The sequence below is a fragment of the Triticum aestivum genome, chromosome 2A (assembly GCF_018294505.1).
Source record: "Triticum aestivum cultivar Chinese Spring chromosome 2A, IWGSC CS RefSeq v2.1, whole genome shotgun sequence".
NCBI classification, from domain to species: Eukaryota; Viridiplantae; Streptophyta; class Magnoliopsida; order Poales; family Poaceae; genus Triticum; species Triticum aestivum.
In genome coordinates this window covers 572,025,616-572,033,050 of record NC_057797.1, presented here as the reverse complement: position 1 = coordinate 572,033,050, position 7,435 = coordinate 572,025,616, and positions in this window count along the sequence as shown.

Below are 7,435 nucleotides of genomic sequence, written 5' to 3'. Positions count from 1 at the left end.
ATGGAGATCAAGGTGTCAAGCCGGTGACGATGGTGATCATGACGGTGCTTTGAAGATGGAGATCAAAGGCACAAGATGATGATGACCATATCATATCACTTATATTAATTGCATGTGATGTTTATCCTTTATGCATCTTTTTTTGCTTAGTACGGCGGTAGCATTATAAGATGATCTCTCACTAAATTTCAAGGTATAAGTGTTCTCCTTGAGTATGCACCGTTGCTATAGTTCGTTGTGCCGAGACACCACGTGATGATCGGGTGTGATAAGCTCTAAGTTCAAATACAATTGATGCAAGCCAGTTTTGCACACGTAGAATACTCGGGTTAAACTTGACGAGCCTAGCATATGTAGATATGGCCTCGGAACACTGAGACCGAAAGGTCGAGCATGAATCATATAGTAGATATGATCAACATAGTGATGTTCACCATTGAAAGCTACTCCACCTCACGTGATGATCGGACATGGTTTAGTTGAGTTGGATCACATGATCATTTAGATGACTAGAGGGATGTCTATCTAAGTGGGAGTTCTTAAGTAATATGATTATTTGAACTTCAATTTATCATAAACTTAGTACCTGATAGTATTTTGCATGTCTATGTTGTTGTAGATAAATGGCCCGTGCTACTTTTCCTTTGAATTTTAATGCGTTCCTAGAGAAAGCTAAGTTGAAATATGATGGTAGCAACTACATAAACTGGGTCCATAACTTGAGGATTATCCTCATGTTGCACAGAAGAATTACGTCCTGGAAGCACCGCTAAGTGCAAAGCCCGCTGCAGGAGCAACACCAGATGTTATGAACGCATTTTGGCTTAGAATCGGGACTTCAATGACATTTTGAACGTCATGGAGCATATGAGATGTTCCAGGAGTTGAAGTTAATATTTCAAGCAAATACCCGGATTGAGAGATATAGTTCTGTCAGTGAACATATACTCAGAATGTCTGGGTACCACAACCACTTGACGCAACTGGGAGTTAATCTTCCTGATGATAGTGTCATTGACAGAGTTCTTCAATCACTGCCACCAAGCTACAAAAGCTTCATGATAAACTATAATATGCAAGGAATGGATAAGATAATTCCCGAGCTCTTCGCCATGCTAAAGGCCGCAGAGGTAGAAATGAAGAAGGAGCATCAAGTGTTGATGGTTAACAAGACCACTAGTTTCAAGAAGAAGGGCAAAGGGAAGAAGGGGAACTTCAAGAAGAATGGCAAGCAAGTTGCTGCTCAAGTGAAGAAGCCCAAGTCTGGATCTAAGCCTGAGGCTGAGTGCTTCTACTGCAAAGGGACTGGTCACTGGAATCGGAACTGCCCCAAGTATTTGGCAGATAAGAAGGATGGCAAAGTGAAAGGTATATTTGTTATACATGTTATTGATGTGTACCTTACTAATGCTCGTAGTAGCGCCTGGGTATTTGATACCGGTTCTGTTGCTCATATTTGCAACTCGAAACAGGGGCTACAGATTAAGCGAAGATTGGCTAAGGACGAGGTGATGATGCGCGTGGGAAATGGTTCCAAAGTCGATGTGATCACGGTCGGCACACTACCTCTACATCTACCTTCGGGATTAGTTAGACCCGAATAATTGTTATTTTGTGCCAGTGTTAAGCATGAACATTATATCTGGATCTTGTTTGATGCGAGATGATTATTCATTTAAATCAGAGTATAATGGTTGTTCTATTTATATGAGTAATATCTTTTATGGTCATGCACCCTTGATGAGTGGCCTATTTTTATTGAATCTCGATAGTAGTGATACACATATTCATAGTATTGAAGCAAAAGATACAAGTTTAATAATGAAAGTGCAACTTATTTGTGGCACTTCCGTTTAGGTCATATTGGTGTAAAGCGCATGAAGAAACTCCATGCTGATGGGTTTTGGAATCACTTGATGCTTTTTTGACTATAAAATCACTTGATGCTTGCGAACCATGCCTCATGGGCAAGATGACTAAGACTCTGTTCTCCAAAACAATAGAGCGAGCAACAGACTTATTGGAAATAATACAGACTAATGTGTACGGTCCAATGAGTGTTGATGCTCGCGGTGGGTATCGTTATTTTCTGACCTTCGCAAATGATTTGAGCAAATATGGGTATATCTACTTGATGAAACATAAGTCTGAAACATTTGAAAAGTTCAAAGAATTTCATAGTGAAGTGGAAAATCATCATAATAATAAAATAAAGTTTCTATGATCTGATCATGGAGGTGAATATTTGAGTTATGAGTTTGGTCTTCATTTAAAACAATGAGGAATAGTTTCGCAATGCACGCCACCTGGAACACCATAGCGTAATGGCGTGTCCGAACGTCGTAACTGCACTTTGTTAGATATGGTGCGATCTATGATGTCTCTTACTGATTTACCGCTATCATTTTGGGGTGATGCTTTAGAGACGGCTTCATTCGCGTTAAATAGGGCACCATCTAAATCCGTTGAGACGACACCATATGAACCATGGTTTGGCAAGAAACCCAAGTTGTCGTTTCTTAAAGTTTGGGGCTGCGATACTTATGTGAAAATGCTTTAACCTGATAAGCTCGAACCCAAATTGGAGAAATGTGTCTTCATAGGATACCCAAAGGAAACTGTTGGGTACACCTTCTATCATAGATCCGAAGGCAAGATATTCATTGCTAAGAATGGATCCTTTCTAGAGAAGGAGTTTCTCTCGAAAGAAGTGAGTGGGAGGAAAGTAGAACTTGATGAGGTAATTGTACCTTCTCCCGAATTGGAAAGTAGTCCATCACAGAAATTAGTTCCTGTGATTCCTACATCAATTAGTGAGGAAGCTACTGATGATGATCATGAAACTTCGGATCAAGTTACTACGGAACCTCGTAGGTCAACCAGAGTAAGATCCGCACCAGAGTGGTACGGTAATCCTATTCTGGAAGTCATGTTACTTGACCATGACGAACCTACGAACTATGAGGAAGCGATGATGAGCCCAAATTCTGCAAAATGGCATGAGGCCATGAAATCTGAGATGGGATCCATGTATGAGAACAAAGTGTGGACTTTCGTTGACTTGCCCGATGATCGGCAAGCCATAGAGAATAAATGGATCTTCAGAAGAAGACTGAAGCTGACGGTAATGTTACTGTCTACAAAGCTCGACTTGTTGCAAAAGGTTTTCGACAAGTTCACGGAGTTGATTACGATGAGACTTTCTCACCCGTAGCGATGCTTAAGTCTGTCCGAATGATGTTAGCAATTACCGCATTTTATGATTATGAAATTTGGCAAATGGATGTCAAAACTGCATTTTTTAATGCATATCTTAAAAAGAGTTGTATATGATGCAACCAGAAGGTTTTGTCGATCCAAAGGGTGCTAACAAAGTGTGCAAGCTCCAGCGATCCATTTATGGACTGGTGCAAGCCTCTCGGAGATGGAATATATGCTTTGATAGTGTGATAAAAGCATATGGTTTTATACAGACTTTTGGAGAAGCCTGTATTTACAAGAAAGTGAGTGGGAGCACTGTAGCATTTCTGATATTATATGTGGATGGAATATTGTTGATCGGAAATGATACTGAATTTAAGAATAGCATAAAAGGATACTTGAATAAGAATTTTTCAATGAAAGACATCAGTGAAGCTGCTTATGTATTGGCCGTCAAGATCTATAGAGATAGATCAAGACGCTTAATTGGACTTTCACAAAGCATAGACCTTGAAAAGTTTTGAAGAAGTTCAAAATGGATTAGTCAAAGAAAGGGTTCTTGCCTGTGTTACAAGGTGTGAAGTTGAGTCAGACTCAATGCCCGACCACTGCAGAAGATAGAGAGAAAATGAAAGTCATACCCTATGCCTCAGCCATAGGTTTTATCATGTATGCAATGTTGTGTACCAGACCTCAGGTGTGCCTTGCTATTAGTTTAGCAGGGAGGTACCAAAGTAATCCAAGAGTGGATCACTGGATAGCAGTCAAGAACATCCTAAAATACCTGAAAAGGACTAAGGATATGTTTCTCGTTTATGGAGGTGACAAAGAGCTCGTCATAAACGGTTACGTTGATGCAAGCTTTGACACCAATCCGGATGACTCTAAGTCACAAACCGGATACGTATTTATATTGAATGGTGGAGCTGTCAGTTGGTGCAGTTCCAAGCAGAGCGTCGTGGCGGGATCTACATGTGAAGTGGAGTACATAGCTGCTTCGGAAGCAGCAAATGAAGGAGTCTAGATAAAGGAGTTCATATCCGATCTAGGTGTAATACCTTGTGCATCGGGTCCAATGAAAATCTTTTGTGACAATACTGGTGCAATTGCCTTGGCAAAGGAATCCGGATTTCACAAGAGAACCAAGCACATCAAGAGACGCTTCAATTCCATCTGTGATCAAGTCAAGGAGGGAGACATAGAGATTTGCAAGATACATAGAGATCTAAATGTTGCAGACCCATCGACTAAGCCTCTCTCACGAGCAAAAAACATGATCAACACCAAGACTCCATGGGTGTTAGAATCATTACTATGTAATCTAGATTATTGACTCTAGTGCAAGTGGGAGACTGAAGGAAATATGCCCTAGAGGCAATAATAAAGTTGTTATTTATATTTCCTTATACCATGATAAATGTTTATTTTTCATGCTAGAATTGTATTAACCGGAAACTTAGTACATGTGTGAATACATGGACAAACAGAGTGTCCCTAGTATGCCTTGATACGTCTCCTACGTATCTATAATTTATGAAGTATTCATGACGTTATATTATCATTCTTGGATGTTTTACAATCATTTTATAGCAACTTTATATCATTTTTTGGGACTAACCTATTGACTTAGTGTCCAGTATCAGTTGCTATTTTTTGCTTGTTTTTTACATCGCAGAAAATCAATATCAAACGGAGTCCAAACACTGCGAAACTTTTTGTAGATTTTTTTGGACCAGAAGGAACCCAATGGGCCAGAGCTGCACCTGGGGGTGCCCCGAGGGGGGAACAACCCACCAGGGCGCGCCAGGCCCCCCTAGCACGCCCAGGTGGGTTGTGCCCACCTCGGTGGCCTCCCGTACCCCTTCTTTGCACTATAAATTCCCAAATATTCGGAAACCCTTCGGGGTTAAACTAGATCAGAAGTTCCGCCGCTGCAGGGCTCTGTAGCCACTGAAACCCAATCTAGACCTGTTCCGGCACCCTGCCGGAGGGGGGGAATCATCTCCGGTGGCCATCTTCATCATCCCGGCGGCCACCACGATGAGGAGGGAGTAGTCCACCCTCGGGGCTGAGGGTTTGTACCAGTAGCTATGTGTTTGATCTCTCTCTCTCTCTCTCTCATGATCTATATCATGGGCTTTGTTAATATAGTCGGATCATATGATGTTTCTCCCCTCTATACTATTGTTGTGATGAATTGAATCTTTACCCTTTGAAGTTTTGTCATGTCGGATTGAATATTCAGAGATGAGAACACATGATATATATCTTGCGGTATGAATACTTGAGGTGACATTTGGGGTATCTTATTGATTCACTTGATATATGTTATGGCATTCAGCTCGCGGATTCCCGCGGTGATATTGGGGTAATCTATGCATAGGGGTTGATGCACGTTTTTCTTCGGCGGAAACTTCGGGGTCTCTTTATAGTTCTTTGTGTGGATTGAGTATTATGAATATGAATATGCTTTGGTGTTATTCTAGTACGAACTCTAGGATAGATTGAACGGATATAATAGCTTTGTGTTATTTTAGTACGAACTCTTGAATAGATCGATCGGAAAGAATAGCTTTGAGGTGGCTTCACACCCTATAAACAATTCCTACCTTTTGTTCTCCGCTAATAGGAACTCGGGAGTGATTCTTTGCTGTACTTTGAGGGATAATCACATGATTCAACTATGTTAGCACTGTTGAGAGATTGCACTAGCGAAAGTACGGACCCTAGGCCTTGTTTTTAAACATTGCAACACCATTTTTGTGCCCGTTTACTATTTTCTACCTTGATGTTTTTATTTATTCAGATTATAAAAATATATTTCCATCATCCGTATTACACTTTTATCACCATCTCTTCGCCGAACTAGTGCACCTATACAATTTGCCATTGCATTGGATGTGTTGGGGACACAAGAGATTTCTTGTATTTGGTTGTACGATCGTTTGAGAGAGACCACCTTCATCCTACACCTCTCATGGATTGATAAACCTTAGGTCATCCACTTGAGGGGAAATTGCTACTGTCCTACAAAACTCTGCGCTTGGAGTCCCAACATGTGTCTACAAGAATAAAGTTGCGTAGTAGACATCATGCCTCTACTAGACTAGCTCGTTAATCAAAGATGGTTAAGTTTCCTAGCCATGGACATGTGTTGTCATTGGATGAACGGGATCACATCATTAGAGAATGATGTGATGGACAAGACCCATCCGTTTGCTTAGCACTATGATCGTTTAGTTTATTGCTATTACTTTCTTCATGACTTATACATGTTCCTATGACTATGAGATTACGCAACTCCCGAATATCAGAGGAACACTTAGTGTGCTATCAAACGTCACAACATAACTGGGTGATTATAAAGATGCTCTACAGGTGTCTCCATTGGTGAACAGCGTTGGCATAGATCGAGATTAGGATTTGTCACTTCGTGTTTCGGAGAGTATCTCTGGGCCATCTCGGTAATGCACATCACTATAAGACTTGCAAGCAATGTGACTAATGAGTTAGTTACGGGATGATGCATTAAGGAACGAGTAAAGAGACTTGCCGATAATGAGATTGAACTAGGTATGATGATACCGATGATAGAATCTCGGACAAGTACATACCGATGACAAAGGGAACAACATATGTCGTTATGCGGTTTGACCGATAAAGATCTTCGTAGAATATGTAGGAGCCAATATGAGCATCTAGGTTCCGCTATTGGTTATTGACCGGAGATGTGTCTCGGTCATGTCTACATAGTTCTCGAACCCGTAGGGTCCGCACGCTTAACGTTCGATGACGATTTGTATTATGAGTTATGTGTTTTGATGAACCAAAGTTTGTTCGGAGTCTCGGATGAGATCACGGACATGACGAGGAATCTCGAGATGGTCGAGACATAAAGATTGATATATTGGAAAATTATGTGGAGGCGCCCCCCCCCCCCAAGTGGAAGAGAGGAGGCGGCGACCAGGTGGACGCGGGCGCCCCCCAAACCCAATCCGAATTGGACTAGGGTTGGGGGTGGCAGCCCCCGTTTCCTTCTTCTCCTCCCTCTCTTTCCCCCTTATCCTTCTTGGGATAGGAAAGGGGGGAGAATCCTACTTGGACCGGGAGTCCAAGTAGGACTCCCCCCTGGCGCGCCACACCTTGGTCGGCCTCCTCCTCCCCCTCCTTTATATACATGGGAGAGGGGAAGCCCAAAGGCACACCAAAGTTTATCTTAGCCGTGTGCAGTGCC